This window comes from Pinus tabuliformis, chromosome 4_1 (assembly GCF_031772625.1).
Source record: "Pinus tabuliformis cultivar Carrire ecotype Pingquan chromosome 4_1, CPIR1, whole genome shotgun sequence".
In the NCBI taxonomy this organism is placed as follows: domain Eukaryota; kingdom Viridiplantae; phylum Streptophyta; class Pinopsida; order Pinales; family Pinaceae; genus Pinus; species Pinus tabuliformis.
The window spans coordinates 479,660,561-479,678,075 of record NC_142303.1 but is presented as its reverse complement, the minus strand read 5'-3'; positions in this window follow the sequence as shown (position 1 = coordinate 479,678,075).

The window sequence follows — 17,515 nt, the reverse complement described above, 5'->3', positions numbered from 1 at the left end:
TAACATAAACGTTAGAGCTAGTCAACATTACGGTATTGTCGAAGTCTTGGCTCAAGCAGCCTTTGGTGATGTCTACCTTGGAAGTTCTCCAAACCTGTCCAGCATAGTGAAGATCATTATTCTCTACTATAGGAGGAATTGATCCTATAGATTCTAATTTGATCACTTTTGATCTGGAAAACCATGTTACTCGTCTTCCCCATCAAATTGATTTTTTAATCCAAGTCATTATAAAAGGAAATACAATTCATCGGGTTGTCATTGACAAGGGTACTTCCACCTGCATCATGTATGTTTAATGTGGGAACACCATCGACTCTCCACCTCTCAATCAGTCTTTGAACACCTTTGAAGCCTTTCATGGCAGAGGATCTCGTCCTTATGGTATTCTCACAAGTTTGCCCATCAGCTCGAAAGGGAAAACTATCAAATTAGAAGCGGGAGTTGTAGATGAAAATCTGAATTACAACCTTCTATTAGGAAAAATTTGGACTCATGCCACGTTTTGCGTGGTTTCCTCTTTGTTCCATATGCTCTGTTTTCCTATTCAAGGGAAAATCATCATCGTCGATCAATCGACCTTTTTCTCTTCTAGTTGTTCAAATGGAAATGTACCATATGTGGGAAATACCGATATTCCTTATGAGAGGGTGGGGGCATGTCTTTTCAAAGATTCTACTTTAATGGGAACTTTTTCTCTCCCACCTCTGAATGTCTTCTCAGTCAACATCATCTAAACCTCACATGATCCAAGGATCATTCCTACTCCTCATCAAGTTGATTCTTTTGGTGATGCTGCGAGTAAGTCCTTTAGAACAAGATTATCAACAAATTATTTTGGCTTCAGTGGCTACTTCTGAAAGTCATACAACTCTTAGTATGCACCTAGACATGTATTCACAATCTCCTTCGCTTGGTTCATTGGATTCTTTGAATCCCTTGAATGATATATTTCCCATTGAAGAGAGTGTTTTTGAGGTTACGTCTCCTGACAAAACTCCCTCGAATGATGCTCATCATCATTCCTCGTTTCTTCCAAATCTTACTGATATTTCTTCATGTTTTAAGACTTTTATTTCTCATAACCTGACACATACACTCCAAACACCTATTTTGGTGCATGAAGGTATATTTCCAGGTGAGACGGGAAATGACACTACTCCCTTTCCCATTAACATTTCAGTCTAACCTGAAATTTTCAAAATAATTCAACTAGAGGAATTTTTTCCTTGCCATGAGCATAAGATTTTCTTGCCTTCTTTCATGACATCTCTTCACCATATCTTTACCCTTCACCCATTATCGCAATGGGGTGTTCATCCTCTAACTCGTAACCCTAACTCACCCAGGGGGCAAGGGGTATTGTCATTTATGTGTTTTATTCCACTGTTTATGTGTGTTATTCCCCTATTTGGGTGAGTCGATGCCAACACATAATGTCAATGGTGAAACTTCAGTTTTATTCTCTATTGGTCAATTACCTGGGTCCGCAAATGGGCTGCATTTGAATTTTTTTATGTGTTATCATCTCTGTAGATACTTTTCTACATTATTGTGTGAATTCATTAATGTGATTTTTTATTTTTTGGTGTGATTGTTTTCTTTATAGACATGTTTCCCATTTTTACCTTGTGTTCCACTCGGTTCATAGATGTCATCAAAACACTATGTTGGTTTTTTTGATGGTGATTTTCGTAGCACACATAATTAATCTTCCGTAGCTTGGGACCCTTAATTGAGAGTTTACCAATTTAAAAGGTATTTTCCTAGGACAAGCAACTAATAATATTGTCAAGTATAGTGCAGTTATCGAACTATTATAAGAAGCAGCTACTCTCAGAATCATAATTTTGGTTGTTAAACTGGATTCACAACTGATTGTGCTACAAATAAATGGTCATTATTCAATAACAAATCCACAAATTTTGTGCTTGTATCTACGTGTTTTATTAGTGGAAAGAAACATTGATTACATTACATTTCAACACATTCCACTAAATTTGAATATGTTAACAGATGCATTGGAAAATTATGTTTTAGGTAGAGATTTGTGTCATTTGTAAAAAGCCAAACAAATCATCATGATATATGAACACATGAAAATACAATAAAAACATTCATATGTATATATATATATATATATATATATATATATATATCAAGTCTATCAATGTTTGTTATGTCAAAATCTCAAAAACTAGTGTTATGAGACACATGGCTTTAAAAGCATACAACAGTGTAGATAATATGACTAGGAATAGGTTATTAACCCACATGATGCTCATGATAGCATGAGAAAAATCTAATCACTCAGGCTAACAAACGATGGAGTCTCTCAGGTACTCCGATTGTGTGCCTTCGGTACTGTAGCAGGACGTCATCTATAGTAGCGTACTTTGGAATACCCAGAGTAAGGACTTCAAGGTTTCACTCCATCTCCACTCTAGAGTTTTCTCCTTCCTTGTACGAATCTTCTTCCTCTATTGGGCGTGCTACTCGCAAGTTTTTAGAGACATTCCTGGAGGACTTTCCGGTCCCACATCTGCAAAACTATCATAACTAAAATCTCAAATACACTTAAAAAAAATCATAAAACTTGAAAAATTCCAAAAAAAAAAGTTTGTACTTGCATCAATCCATTGTATACTAGGTGGGAGAGGAAGGTATGGTTCTCCTATGAGGTCTATGCCCGCATATTCATAGTCATCTACCATGATCAATTGTTTGTGTAACCAACCAAAGAACGCTAGAGGGAAATGCATTTGTTGACCTCCTTCATCTCGAGGCATAATCTCACTTAATCTGAGTAAAATTGGATCTCTGGGAGATGTATCATCCATCTTTATCCACTCGTAATGAAACAGAGGCACCCGCTCCAAGAATAATGTGACTAGGATTAATCCAAATCGAAACTACTTCAATTAACATGTTTTTCACTGGGTCAACTATCGTTTCATATTAACCAACAATACTTTGCACCAATTAAATACAGTTGGTGTGAGGCATTCCATTACATATTGGAACTAAGATTTTGTTGCCTGCTGTAATGCTTAAGCCCCAACTATACAAGCCATGGTATGTAGAATATCCCTCAAAGGTAGGACGTCGATGGTTGTTATCTTAACCTTTCCACTCATGGTTGTTTCTACATTTGGGTAATGCCTTATCATCAGTGTACTATTTCTCTCTCCTCCAGTATGAGCTCTGAAGAGTTGGATCCTCTCTCCTCTCCTGGATAGTCCAGTGATGAAATAGTTTTTAGATATGTCTATTTCAATTTATTTATCTCTAGTAACGAAGATCTCGCAACCGACATCCCATAATCTTATGAGATATTCTAGCAACTCATTATGAGATGTGATTCCTATGGTTTGAAAGAACTTAAGAAATACATAGTCCCTCAAATTGTTAATACATGATGCACTTTGAGAAGCTTGGTGGTCGTCTACCTCATCGAATCTCTCTATCCATTCAAAGGCCATATTCATTGAAAAGTCTTGTAAATGATCCATAAATCATATTTAGAAGTCTTTCGATGGATTAAAATTAAAAAAAAAAATAAGATTAAGATAGTGTATTTCTTGTTTTATATTTTTTTTCACCCAGCGGGGCTATTCGAATTGTTTTAACACTAGAAGTGTGATGGTGTTTTGGGCTAAGGGTTGATCAACATGGATTTGATGATCAGACTCGCGTTGAATTCCCCCCATAATTAAAAATAAATACCTTCTCGTAAAAACTCAAAAATTTTATGAAATGGCATAAAAGAATACAAAAAATAAGAGAAAGGGAGGATCTCTTACCTGCAACTGATGGTTCACGAAATGGTGTCCCGGATCTGCCACACCGTTTGGCTATCGAGTTAGAGAAAATAGTGTAGAGTTAGAGAAAATAGTGTAAAATCCTCTCTCCAAATTACTCAAAGTGAAATGGTAGTTTTTTTTTTAATTTTTGTCGATTTATAAGTTTTCAAATAATTTTTTACCAATATTTTGTTATTTTTCTACATATCGGTGATGTGTGGTTGTCTTTGTGTAGTAACATGATCTTTTGGTGGTAACAGTGATCATTATTTACCAATTCAATGAGTTTTATTTTATCTCTTTTTCGAACTTGCTAAAAATAATGAAAAAGGAACCCCCCTGGAGTCATATTTAAGCTCCTTTCGGACTCTGAAAGGATGAAAATATCACCAAGTACTTCTCCTTTTGAACTCATTAAATCAAATAAATGGATGTTGTCTCACTATATGTTTACCCCTTTTTCAAGCTGGGATTGACTATTTAGGAGAAAGGAACACCTTGGTCAGCATGGTTAAGAGATTCTATCGAATATTGTTTTCTAGCATTTCGAGTTCTAGAGACAAATTTTGAAAAGGGGCCTGAAGGAGTTTCCTTTTTCATCTCTTTCTCAAACTCTCTAAATATGAAAAAGACTACGAGTTACTCTTTCGTCAGACTAGTAAAAATTAAACGACGAAAGACTTGTCACCATGATGAGGCTGAGTTTCTCCTTCATAAGACTCATAAAACCTACTAGGATGGATTCATTCAGAGAATGAACTTATATGACAAGCATATGTTATCCCCTTCAAGCTTGTGATTGAAAATAATTGGGGTACTCACTAGAAATAGTGGCGAAAAAGTGAAAGTGAAACATCTCTTGTATAGGAAGCATGTCACTCTTGAACATGACACTCATATGTTTCTCATGTCGGGTTTGGGATATACTCACTCAGTTACATGTCCTTCCAGGTTTGGGTGTTCAATTTTTCCTCTCGTCTGACTATTACACTTCATAGTCATGACCCTTGGTCTTATGTTGAGTCAAATGTTGCTACACTCCCAAGTCATGTCACTCATATGTTCAAGAGAAGTCTTATCTGCAGTTTACCACCTATACATTGTCTGACCTTTTGCCTCATTCCTAGATCATACTTGTTTATTCCACTTTATTCTTTGTTTCACATCGATGATCAGGGAATCATTATGGCCCTCCTTCGGAGCATCATTTCCTATCGACTTCAGCTCATTATCAGGAAATTTGACTTAGAAACTCCTTTTCAGTACCTTAGAGCTTGCATGTATTAATGAAATGTTCTTCATATCTGACAATAGGTTTTCATCATTCTCCTTTGATCTGATGATTCTACGAGTGTTAAAATTTAGCTTCATTTTCACACTCACAGATTGTACTATTATACCTTGAGATCCATTGTCATTATTGGTGGTTTCTCTCATGCTTGTTAAGGGTTTGCATCATTGACCAGTAATCAGGTGGTTTTCTAGCATTTTGATCTTCGACACATTCATTCACAGGCTAGAATTTTTACTTTGATCGGGTTGCAATGCAACACAAGACCTTGATTTTTATCTGATATAACTCAGGCTACATGGAGCTATGCATTGTTCATGATTGTATACATATTTCTTCTATATAGATGACTCTCACCATACTGTGGGACCTTATATCCATGATGATGATGATCCTTCTATATCGGGTGGCTACGTCCATACCATGGATCTTAAACTTCCAGACGATCATTTTACCATGGTTATTTTCACATGGTCCTTTCTTTCTGAATGGCTACGTCCATATCATGGATTCATGTGTTGATATATATCATAGAGGTATCAGATATGTACATGTATGTGTGTCTTTCATTTGCACATCTCCTTATGATGTTTTTCTTAATCCTTTGAATAGCACGTAAATCATCTCAAACATCGCTCTTTGTTCTGCCTTCATGCTTTAGGGGGCATCTGTTACACACTATTTTGTCACACCTCCTACACTTCCTTGTGTCATACCCTAGAGTACCAAAAACTTGACAACTTTGGAGTGTACCCATCCTGATATGGAGTCTAGATCCTCCCTGAAGAACTAATTAGAAGTTTTCTTGAGCCTCACCTTTCAAAAATGAGCTCAAAACCCTAATTTCTAGGTTAGTGCGACTGTTACAATGTCCTTTCCTACCGATGGTAGGTTGCACCATATGAGCCTCGTGTTTCCAACATGGTAGTTTTATGGATACTCACACTCAGCCCTAAAAGGAAAGTTTTCCCAAAGTGGAGGAGAAGCTTCGTGATCTAGAGGCTTCAAGAATGGCAAGTTGGATGATGTTCATTGTGGATGTGATTGACTTATCCAAATATTACCCTTTGATATTATCCCTATGAGCTTCATCCTTAATATGAGGACCTTCCCCTATCTTTGGTGAGCTCCTAACTCCCTCTCCCTGCTTCTAAATTCATCCTCCTCCATTCCAAAATGATTGGTCTCTGATTATTTGCACCCTTATGTTGAGATAATGCCTACATGATATTCACTTTGGCTTCGAGAAGGAGTTCTTGGAGAGCTTGAGCGTGGACTTTGACATTCACTCGAGGAGGACTAATAATATCGAGGCCTGATTTGTATGCTTCCTCTTTTGTTTATTAATATATATAACTGTTGGTTCACTTTCCATAAATACTTGTGTCGATGTTTAATTTATCTTAGCTCTCCTTGATCTGTTAAGTGCATTAAATTTAATTATGCTTGTTTCACTTTTATGCTTTGTCGTGTCTTTGGCCTCTTGTGCAGGTATTAAAATGCTATGAGCAGTAAGGACTAAGCCCAAGGACGAAGTGATCAAGATATTCAATGCAAGAGTTCATTATAGCATTAGAGTGAGATAGGTCTCGTTCTTATTCTCTTATTTCAATTGTAATATAGGAAAGTCTCTTGTAGATTGTCTCATTTGTTCCTATACCTGCTCATTGGGTTAGAGGAATTGTGTCTGTCTATAGAGAGGATTTAGCTACTCAATAGTCTCCTATGTATTACCATTTTTGGAATTCACATTGATAGACTAGAAGTGTGTTTGGAAGTTGCACGTTGCGATGGACCCAAACTCACTCGTATAGCCATTACTCTTCTCCTTTTTACTGAATATATTGTTATTCTTTCTTGGAGCTATGGTGATTGAAACAAGTAACTTAGAATCCTCCATGATTTCTACTCGTAGATGGGCATGACTGTTAATACCAATAAGTCTAAATTCACATTAAATAAATCAAAACAAATCAAGTATTAAAGTTTCATTTATGAAAATAATAACTTATAAAATGTTTCCTCATAGAAATATTTACGTATTGACGTCCACCATTAGCTCAATTGCAGCTATAACATTGAGAAAATGATTGTAGGAGGAAATAAATCTTACTGCAAGCATGAAAAAAGCTTCAAGTCAATTTATCTTTGGGCCTCAGTTACAAATAAGTTCTTGTTTGAAACTCTCACCACCCCTTTTATTTTATATGGATGCTAGTTTTGGGACTGCACTATATCTAAAGAATCATGGCAGAAGATTCAGATGATCGAAAAGTAGTTTATAATTTACAGCCTCAATATTAGGGGAAATACTTCGTACCATATTATCTTCAGTGAATGTATTCTCTCCTCCATTGAAAGAATGGATCTGTTTAGGTGTGATGTAAATTAATAACTTGTAGAACACAAAACCCGAGAGGATCTCCAAGATTTCTTTGAACTCTACTTAAAACTCACACCGTCTACTTAAGCCATGGTACATGAAGGACACCGAGTCCTACCTTGACCATTGGGAATAAAGGAAGAAGCATTATTATTTCTAAATTCAAGGATAAGTTGTGCAATGATAAGGACTTAGAGGGAAAAATGTACAGAATATATTATAAGGAGGTGATCAAACCCACTCTTGCTAACATACATTATCATTTTTTCTTGAACAATGCTAAGAAGAAAATGAACATTTCAAATATTACAAATATTTCTCATAATATTTTCATTGAAATAGTCATTAATCTATTCCCAAGACACATTGGCATAAAATAATTTCCCCTCTTAGCAATACTAAGAGAGTTGATGATGAGAAACATTTTCTAATAGATTTCACCAATAAATAAAATATAATATTTCAATGTATACCTTAAAGAATAATATATATACTTAAAATGTTGGGTATATAGTAATAGGATGTTGATATGTGACATTTGAAAAATATTAATAACAAAACTTGACATACAAAAAATATTTTAATATTAAATATATGGAAAAAAAACAATGTTATATTTTAATATAGACAATTGGCCACAAATAGAATAATACAATGTCCATGTTGACTAAAATATTTAAATGCGGTTATATGTATAATCTATAAAACGACTGAAAAAAATTCTAGTTAAAATATTTTATTACTTTATTCATCAAAACTATTTAATTACTTTTTACGCTCAACATGGATTTAGGAGAGTATATATATAGATATAGATATAGATATATATATCTGTGTGTGTATATGTAGCCCTAGATTTATTAACCATAGAAATAGATCAAACTCTAGTTTGTTAGAATATTGTATTATCGAAATAGTTCAAATGAACTTGATGTGTCTTTAAACATGATGGATCGAAAGCTAAAGTAACACCCATTTATTAAATTTAACGGAGTTGAGCATTATACCTATAAAATTATGTTTTTTTAATCTCACTGCACATTCTACCCACTCAATACGTTAAATCTAGAAAATGATAAAAATAACGAAATATTAAGAGTTATTTGGAGAACAAATAAATACACTTTAAAACATTTAACTAGAAAACGTAACAATAAATAAAATATTCGAGGTTGTTGGGAGAAAAAACAAATACAATTTAAAACATTTAATAAAAAATGGTAGCACCTCGTTGTGTCCTATCACATACTAACGTGTCCAAGTTTGTGCTATAGTCCTTAAGCAAACCCCTCGAACAATTATTAAATTAAATTTTTTTATAGTTTGTGCTTTGTTGAGAACTTTTTTTTTTTCAAATTCAATGTGTTGGAATTAAGAATTTGAGCTATGAACTCTAAGGAATCAAGTATTCAAGGAATATTTCTAATAATGTGTCCAAGGTTGTTCTATAGTCCTTAAGCAAACCCCTCAAACAATTATTAAATTAATTTTTTTTTATATTTTTCTTTATAGTGTAATGAGCTTTGTTAAGAATTTTTTTTTTTTCAAATTCAATTTCTTAGAATTAAGAATTTGAGCTATGAACTGTACGGAATCAAGTATTCAAGCAATTTTTCTAAAATGTTGATGTTATACATTTAAAGCACATTTCAAAAAGAGAAAAATAATATAAGTAAAACTCTTTGCATCATATTATACAACATGAAATAGTGTATAGTTAGACAATAATTAAGAGGACATTAAGAAAAATCTAAGAGAGTGAAAACTTTTAAAGATTGAGAAAATTAGATAATTTTACTGAGAGAGAGCCTCCATGTTAAGACAAGAAACAATTGAGAGAAATTACATTTGAGAAACTAGACCAAATATACCGAGGGAGAAAATACGTGCTCAAAGTTATCATTGCCACATAACTTCTACATCATACAGAATGATAATTCCATGGAGCTAGAATTATTAGTGTTACAAAATTGAGAGAGCGCGCGAGAGAGTGTTTAGACAATAATTTTAGTGATTTCACAAATATTATATATATATATATATATATATATATATATATATATATATATGAATACATGATACCTCTCGATCAAAGAATAATGGATCTTGATTAATAAAAATAGTTGATACAACCAATAAGCTAGGAATTCACACTATTACACCTCATCATAACTTAGAAGTTGTTTAGTCAGTTTAATGTTCTTAAATTGTTAGCATAAATTATCAACTAGGGTAGGTATACTAATGAAGCACAAGTGCACCATATGTGCTAGAAGTCATTTTATGTCGCTAAGATGTTTATGTTCTTGTTAAAGTCTAAATTTAGAATTAGTATGGAGATGGTGTTACTATCTATATTAGAGTATTGCTCCTAAAATCTGTTAGTTGGTTAGTTTTGTGGATGGTTGAAGAGTGATTCTAAACTCTAGTCGGTTAGACAGTTTTTAATTCTATTTTAATTGTGTGCTACAACCAAACTAGACTAACTATGAAATCATGTGCAAAAGAGATCTACTTTATTGAATTCGGAATGATTAATGCTTGAATTCAGTTGCCAAGAAAGATATTGTCACTCTTTAGCTATTTCATCTTCACTCATGCAAAAGTAAAACGAGAACTAAATTTATAAGCTATAAAACAAGCAAATAGTGAAATGAGATAGCTGAATTATACTAGGTAGAAAGAAAATGAAATAACTGAATTATGCTAAGTAAAAATCAAATTAAATTTATGATGTAGATATCAATTTAATCCTGAATTCCATTGGACTAAATCTGAAACATAAAACAAAGAATCCATAATTTAACTCTAAGAAATCAAAGGAAATCTATTTGTAATGGATCAAATACCTGAAATAGACGCAGGGGCCGTGCACGAGACAGTCAACAACTTTAATCAACGCAACATGGAAAGTATGAACCAAAATATTTTGATTGAAAATAATTTTAATAGGATGTTCTTGAAAATTACATACAGTGGCGCGCACCAAAACATAGAGCGCCTATTGTTCTTATAACATTTCTTAAAATAACAAAATGAGAATTTTAAGCCTAATCATATTCATTATGATCCCTATCAAACCAACATGAGAATTTTAAGCCTAAGTATCTTCATTACAATCCCTATCAAACCAAATTATATCACTTAATCATCGATTTGCTATTTGGAAAAGAAAATCGATAATATTTCATGAAATTCGGACTTTGTTCTTGCATATGATCTTGCAGTTGAGTTTGAGGTTGAGCAAATTGAAGTGTGATTATCTTGAAGGATTGGCTCAAGAGAATAGGAAAGAACACATTGAGGGGATCATTGCTCATCTATCCATATCTTTCTTTGCTGAGCTGGTGCACTCGAACCTTATCAACAATGGAGGTAGCTGCAGATCTATGGATTAGCGGCAGAATCAGGTCAATTCCATAGCTAAATGAAAACTTTAATAAAACAATAAGGTATATTGACAAATATGAAAGAGAGGACATTTAAGTGCTTACGTTAACAAAAACTTATGTTTATTTCATGTATTTAGGTGATAAGGAGAGGAAAAGGGAAGAAGTATGGGCAAAAAGGGTGTCAAGGTAAAGCAATCCTTGAACTCTACATTCTGTTGGCAACTCACTCAAAGGTATGATACAGGTGTTTTCCTTGATGGCAACTCACTCAGATGACAGATCATAATGCAGCAGGTCAAGAGAGAGGTATACGCAGGTTAACCTAATTAAAGTGCGTATACACGTGGGTTAGCAGAGCAAAATACGTGTACACGTACACACACAGGTTCACCGAAGGAAAGGCACTTACATGTTGGAAAACTAAGTTTTGGTCGATGGTATTTTGGTATTGGTCCATGGTATTTGGTCCAAAGTGTTGACCTCAGGTATTGGGTCGAAGGTATTGGTTCTAAGTGGTTTTGGACCATGGTATTGAGAGAAGCCTAAACCTATATAAGGAGAAGATCATTAGGGAAAGAGGGAAAAGAGAGTAAGTGATGAATATATGATGAAGGGTGAGATCTAGTACGCTGGTTATGGGTTGGTGATGCTTTTCGTGATCTGAACTAAAGAGGCATCTATGCGGTAGCTAAAGGTTGATGGACCAGGATCATGAAGACTAAAATGCATTATCATTATATGGTATGACTATGAATAGATCTGAATACTAACCCATGTCTTATCCTTTATATCTTATGTTCTGCGTATATCTGAAGTTGAAAATTGCAGCAAAAGTATAAATAATTATTTTCAGATCAGTACGTGGGTTCTCTCTGGTGAAAGGGCGTATACACGCTGGTTTGACTCAGTCAATTAGCGTATACATTATGAGACTTGATATTTCAGGTTGTTGTTGGTTCTAGTGATTGTTACAGAGTTTTGGACTCTGCTCAGTGTTCTGGTGACCGTGTGTTGATGACAGGGTTTCAGTGATTCAGTATTGGGTGATTCAGAGATTGATGATGCAGGTATAGTTGATGATTGTTTTCTATTTATGGATCTAGTCTGAAAATTTATGAAAAATGGTCCCTGGAACAAAAGTGAAGGTTGTAGCCTTTTGTAGGCCAGCAACTACATACTAGTACATCAGCTAGTACAAGAGCTAAGGGGGTTGTAGCTCCCTTCCAGGGGATTTTGGAGAACGAGAGAAGGTTGTAGCCTTCTTTAGGTAGAAGCATGAGTACTGGTATAATACTACACTAGTACAGAACCATTGTAAAAAGAAGTTTCTTGTTAAAAGAAGATAGAGACGAATTGCAACAGGTCATTTTCACCCACATTGGGTTTCCACCTTATATCATGGTGTTCATGTGTGCTTATTATATGTGATGATCTGTTGTATTTTACTGCACCTATTTACTATCTACATTGTTAATAATGTTCTGATGTACTCATTAAAGATCAACTAACTGAATCATAAGTTTACTGGATATACGCTAGTTGTATTAAACATAGTTGTGTATACATGTGGGTCGCCTTAACTCAAGTAGCGTATATGAATCTGAGTATGAAAATGAAAATGTGTTTGACCTGTTAATACTGATTCAACTCCCCCCCCCCTCTCATTATTATTTCCAACAATTGGGATCAGAGCAAGCCCTTCAGAAGAAGCTTTATCGCTTGAAGGAAGATCCATCAGGATGAGTAATCAAGAAAGAGAGGCATCCATCAGGCCACCAATATTTGATATGAGCAACTTTGTTTACTAGAAGATAAGAACCACAACATATCTACAATCACTTGGAACAGATGTTTGGGGAATCATGGAAGGAGGATATACATATACATCAGCAATTCCTACAAATACAGTAGAGAGAAAGCAATATGAACTCAATGCCAAAGCTGTCACTATCTTATTGGGAAGTTTGTCACAATGACAATTTTTCAAGGTCATGCAGTTCGAATCAGCCAAAGAAATATGGGACAAAATCATTCTAAGCTACAAAAGAGATGATTAGGTAAAACGTGCAAAGCTTCAAACTCTGAGAGTATGGTATGAAACTCTTAAGATGCATAGTAATGAAAGCATAGCTAATTACTTCTTGCATATAGATGAGATTATGAATTGTATGAGGAATCTGGGTGAAGAAATTAAGGAAGTTGTCTTAGTTGAAAAGGTTTTGAGATCCTTGTTTGCTAAATTTGAATCCAAAGTGTCTGCCATAGAAGAAAAGGAGGATTTGTAGAAAATCACTATGACGCAGCCAGGGAAAATTTTAAGAACCCCTCTAAATTTATAAATATAATAAATGGGCGAATCTCCATGGTATATAGGAAAAATGGAAGGCGATTTTATCAATAATATAATATGTATATATAATTTTTTGGCGAATCTCTCACCAGGCATGGCGAATATTTTACTCAATTATAAAATCTTGTAAGATCTTGGCGAGTCTTTCACTAAATAATAAAACTTTGTAAAGTCCTAGTGAATCTTAGCATAGGCTACATGCTGGTTTAATTCCCCCATTTAAATAGGCTACATTCCAGGTGAATACCATGGGTCAATACCATGTGCCATTTTGGTGAATACCATGGGTCAATACCATGTGCCATTTTTATTTTTATTAATTCTAATATTAGGGTTAATAATGGTTTTTTGAATGGTATTAATAACAATCTAGTCCATGGTATTTGTCCCATGGTATTTTGGCCATTGGTTTCACCTAAATAGAACCCATTTTTTGAGTGTTCGTAAATATAAGGTGACTTATGGAGTAAATATAAAAAAATGTTTTATTTGTTTACCATACCTCTCGTTTATTTACATTTTTATTAATTTACCATACCTCTTTTACAAATATGGTATTTGGCCCATAGGATTCACTTAAATAAAACCTCTTTCTTGAGCCTTCATAAATAGAACGAGGGTTATGGACTAAATATAAAAAGAGGTTTTATTTATTTACGATACGTCTAGTTTATTTATATTTTTATTTATTTACCATACCTTTTGAGTAAGTATAAAAAGACGTTTTATTTATTTACCATACCTCCACCTTACTTATATTTTTATTTGTTTACACCCTTACATGTATATAAGGTGACCTATGGAGTAAATATAAAAAATGTTTTATTTATTTACCATACCTCTCATTTATTTATATTTTTATTAATTTACCATACCTCTTTTATAAATATGGTATTTGGCCCATAGGATTCACTTAAATAAAACCTATTCTTGAAAATGGGCGAATGGAAGGTTGTAAGTCCTAATTTCAAGGGCTAAATTTACCTTTTTTACCCTCTCCCTTAAAATAAGGTGGGCTATTTGAGGTGATTTGTAAAAATGTACTATGATACAAAATATTCGCGCACTAAAAATTTAAAACCCCTTAATTTCGCCAAAGGGCGAACATTCGCCCCTAAAATTATCCTTGGACGCAGCTTCACGAAATCTTAATTGCTTTTGAGATGAGAAAAGGAGGACCATCAGACATGAGAGAAGCCACATTCAAAGTATCAAATGGAAAGGAAAAATTCAATGAATCATGATACATTTTAGAAGAAGAATATGAGGTAAATTTTTTCAAGAATCTTGAACAGGGATCTGGAAGGTTCGAAGGTAAGCTACCTTTTAAATGCTTTTCATGTGGTAGAGTTGGTCACTACGTTGCTAGATGCCCTCATAAAAAAGGAAATATGTCTGAAGAAGGTAATAAAAGTTATTATACTCATGATAGAAGTGATGAATCATCCAATAGTGATGAAGACATTAGACTTCTCATGGCATATGAAAGTAAGGACGTAGAAATGAAAGAAGTTACCAGATTAAAAGAACAACTGGAGATAGTAACCAGAGTAAGGGAGCAGCTGCAGGATATAGTACAAGATTAGAGCATAACAATTCAGAGACTTGAATCTAACATCTTCTCTCTAAAATAAGATCTTAAAGAATCAAATAAGCAGAATAAAGAAGCTTTTGAAGAACAAGAACATGAAGTACTCGAATTAAGGCAACAAGTGGAAGAAGGAAGAAAAGCTGAAGAAAACCTAAGGAAGCAATATCTGGAAAAGGAAGAACAACATCAGGTTGAGGTAAATATCTTAAAAGGAAAATTGGAAGAAAAGGATAAACTGTTACGATTTTAAGATAGTACTAAGATTTTGGATGATATTCTTAGTAGTCATAGATCCCCTGCTATCAAAACTGGTCTTGGTTTTCATGAATCTGTTGAAGGTGAATCTAGCTCACAAGGTGAGGCAAGGAACTCTAATGAGAATTTGGAAATGCTCAACAAGGAGATGAGAGGAAAACCTCATCAACAGCCAAGGAAAGAAATTCCTCAAAGAAAATATTTTACTCGTAACTATGGAAGTGATAGACGATTATTTCCTCTGATGAATAATGTTGAATGTTATGTATGTCATAATCTTGGACATGTTGCAGCTAGATACAGAAGTAGAATGGTTCAAGACTGTCACACAAAAAGATCATCACATTCCATGTACTTCAAGGGATATTGTTTTGCTTGCAATATGTTTGGCCACAAAGCAATTGATTGCAATAGAAGGAACATGAAACATGTAAGATGTTATGCATGTAACAAGTTTGGACATAAAGTAAGGGAATGCAGGAGAAAAATTCAAACTCCAAAGAAAGAGGATCATACATCATCACAATTCCAAATAGAATTAGAGACAAAAAGATGTGGCATAACTCAGTTAGATGACATAACAGACATAGGGAGAACTGAATGTGTAGACCTTCAGTATTCCAATTTCGATACGTAGATTTTATGAAGATAAGTTCCGTATATACTCAAGTTAAAGGCTTCATAATCATATATATGGAGCTCAAAAGACAAGCAACAAAACAAACTCAAGAAATGATTCAGTCATGGTTGGCATAGGCTCAGCGGGAGCATATGCTTCGAATAATGAATTGATGGCATTATGGTTAGAAGTCTTTAGTGATGATGCTTATTGACACATTTTTCTACTGATTATTTGATTGACCAAGAGAATGAATTGCAGGTCTAGATGGTGTGAATCATATGTGGTGTATGATAGTTGTTGATAACTATCATGGTTGTGTTTAGGTTCTTGGTCTTTGTGAGTCACATGATGTATTTTGTTAGCCCACTATGCATGGGATGGATGATGTAATGTTTCTTGTTTTTAAGTCATGTATAAACATTTTGAATATCCCCACTTGGTTTGGAGTTTGATGTATGTATAGAGTCATGTTATGCTTTTCCAGGCCTTGCATGTGCTCAAGGGGAGCATGAACAGATTGGTACATCTTGTCATATACAAAGGGGGAGCTCAATCAGAGATTTCAGTAGGTACACAGGGGGATTATGGACAATAGAAGGTATACCAAGGGAGAGAACTTCTTAGTCTGCCCTTTTCGCTTGATGTCAAAGGGGGAGAGTGACTTGGTGTGGTGGTTGCCATCATGTCCAAAGGGGGGGATTGTTGGAAACTCACTCAGAGGTATGATATAGGTGTTGTCCTTGATGGAAACTCAGTTAGATGACATATCATATTGCAACAGGTCAAGAGAGAGGTATATGCAGGTTAACCTTGATTAAAGTGTGTATACACGCAGGTTACCAGAACAAAATACACGTACACATACACACACAGGTTCACAGAAGGAAAGGCATGTACATGTCAGAAAACTAAGTTTTCGTCTGTGGTATTTGGTACATGGTATTTTGGTATTGGTCCATGGTATTTGGTCCGAAGTGTTGACCCCAGGTATTGGGTCCAAGGTACTGGTTCTAAGTGGTTTTGGACCGTGGTATTGAGAGAAGCCTAAACCTATATAAGGATAAGATCATTAGGCCAAGAGGGGCAAGAGAGCATGTGATGAATATCTGATAAAGTCTAAGATCTAGTATGCTGGTTATGGGTTGGTGATGCTTTGCTTGATCTGAACTAACGAGGCATCTATATGGTTGATAAAGGTTGATGTACCAGGACCATGAAGACTAAAATGCATTATCATTATATGTTATGATTATGAATAGATCTAAATATTGACGCATGTCTTATCCTTTATATCTTATGTTCTGGGTATTTCTGAAGTTGAAAATTGCAGCGAAAGTATAAGTAATTATTAGCAAATCTGTACGCGGGTTCTCTCTAGTTAAAGGATGTATACACGCTAGTTTGACTCAGTCAAGTAGGGTATACATTATGAGACTTGATATTTCAGGTTGTTGTTGGTTCTAGTGATTGTTGCAGAGTTCTGGGCTTTGGACAGTGTTCTAGTGACTGTGTGTTGATGACAGGGTTTCAGCGATTCAGAGATTGATGATGCAGGTATAATTGATGATTGTTTTGTATTTATGGATCCAGTCTGAAAATTTATGAAACATGGTCCCTGGAAGAAAAGAGAAGGTTGTAGCCTTTTGTAGATGAGCACCTACGTACTAGTACATCAGCTAGTACAAGAGCTAAGGGGGTTGTAGCTCCCTTCCAAGAGAGTCTAAGGAATGAGAGAAGGTTGTAGCCTTCTGCAGGTAGAAGCCTACGTATTGTTATAAGACTGCACCAGTACAAAACCATTGTAAAAAGAATTTTCTTATTAAAAGAA